The sequence below is a fragment of the Sorex fumeus genome, unplaced genomic scaffold, assembly GCF_029834395.1.
Source record: "Sorex fumeus unplaced genomic scaffold, SorFum_2.1 ptg000063l, whole genome shotgun sequence".
Classification (NCBI taxonomy): Eukaryota; Metazoa; Chordata; class Mammalia; order Eulipotyphla; family Soricidae; genus Sorex; species Sorex fumeus.
Genome location: NW_026606120.1, coordinates 15,408,052 through 15,410,074, shown reverse-complemented (window position 1 = coordinate 15,410,074; position 2,023 = coordinate 15,408,052).

Here is a 2,023-nt window from a genome sequence, read left to right as displayed (position 1 = left end):
GAAACCGTTGTCAAAGCGTTGTTCAGACCAGGCACTCTGTGGGCCGCTTGGGGCCAGTCCTGGCACCTGAGAGTCAAACTCCATCCAGAAGGGAAATTCACTCCTCACATTCTGAAAAGGACTTGGAATCCAAACTCTCCCTGGGAGAGGAGCTAAGGGCTTTCCTGGAAGTCTGTCCAGGTAAGAAGGTGTTAGGGAAGGTACCTGTTCTCAGTGAATCTCATTGTTCCTTCGCCCGCCTGCCAAACTTCTCCTGGAGTCTGTGGGCTGCTAAGGAAGGCTGGTACCCTCGGGCACCTTCTATAAGGACCTAGGTCTCCTTTCACTCACCAAGTCAGGAGTTCAAGTTGTCTTAACATCGTACCAGGGTCTCCAAATGTGACAGTTCGATTAATCCATCACACCAAAACAAACTTTAGAACATTAAACAAGGAGAGTGAATTAATTCATGTCAAGACAGACTGCAACCAGGCAATCTCCTGGAACTGCAGCCAGAGCAGGGGCACTGAGCACTATACACAGGAACATTCCTGAAACCACTCACGAGGGGCAAAGAGAAGAAGAGAAATAAATAGGGCTTCTCAATTGGTTGTGTTATGACAATACACTAAGGTACACTGAGGCAGGATGGGCTCAACACGGGACTTAGAGTGGGACTCTTGTTGCTGGAAATCTTTGTTACAGACACATTGTTTTAGGTTCCATAGAGACATCTATTAATTTACTAATTGTTTCTGTGATCCTTGCCTACTTCTCCACCTGGGTAACAGGTGGGCTTGGGTCCTTCTACTCCATTCTGAACCATAACTTATTACTTATGACCTATTCATCTTTGCTAGGTTCCTAGAATGAGCCACTCAGAGTTCCTGCCTCTGGCTGTCTCCTGGTTACCTGTGCTTAGCTCCTGCTCACATTTCTAACTTTGCTGTCACTATAGGAATACATCATGAAAACGCATTTCTTAATTCAAGCGGTACAGCAGAAGCAGAGCAAAAGTACAATTTAACCCTTACTAGCCTGATACACCAATGGGAACAGTAGATCACTGCTCAGACCACCTTGATCCCAGGGTTAAACCCAATCTTCACAAAAAGCATTAGTAACAATGAAAAAATTAAGAAATTCGACCATTCTCTGGACAGGGCCAGAAGCCCAGAACACTTCTCAAGTGCCTCATAAATTCTGACACTGAGTGACATGACCTAAAGCAACAAAATTCTCTTCATAACCACTGAACTACGAAATCATCACAAGAGTCAATGAACCTGCAAAAAGACTGGAGGGGAGAAAAAATAAATAATTAAAAAGAAGAGGTAAAGAATACAATAGTAAGACTCAGCATTAGAATGGAACAAGCCAAAATTGAATTAGTGACACACGTGTTGGGTGGGGGGGAGTATGGTGCTGCCAGCAGGTCAACCTGTAGCTTCGGGTGAGTGCATTAGCAGCCTGATGGTGCCTTCACACTTCCTGATACCCCCAAATTGCTGCTGTGCCTTTGGTCGGACCCCAACAACTTGGGGCCAAGTTTACCAAGAAAGTAAACCGCCAAAAGTTAGGTATGTGGGAGCCACACCCACAAACTACCACTGGCTCAGCTATACAGGCTCATTTATTGGACTTATTTCAGAGATCCATAAATCTTGGTAAAGGTAAGGTAAAGGTAAAGGCCCTCCCGTTGATCGTTGATTTGCTCGAGCGGGCCCAGTAACGTCTCCATTGGAGACTTTGTTGTTACTGTGTCTGGCATATCGAATACTCTCGGTAGCTTGCCGGACGGAGGAATTGAACTCTGGGTCGGCCATGTTGGCCGCTTGTAAGGCAAACGCCCTACCCGCTGTGCTATCGCTCCAGCCCATAAATCTTGAAAGAGATAAAAAGCCATAGTTAAGGCCAGTGGTGCACTGTGGGAGAGTGGGCATGCCCTGCAGGGCATAATGCCAATTTCTCTTGAAAAGATGGAAACAAGGGCGATGATCCAGAGACACAAAAGAATCTCCGAACAGAGCAGCTCACTGCAGAG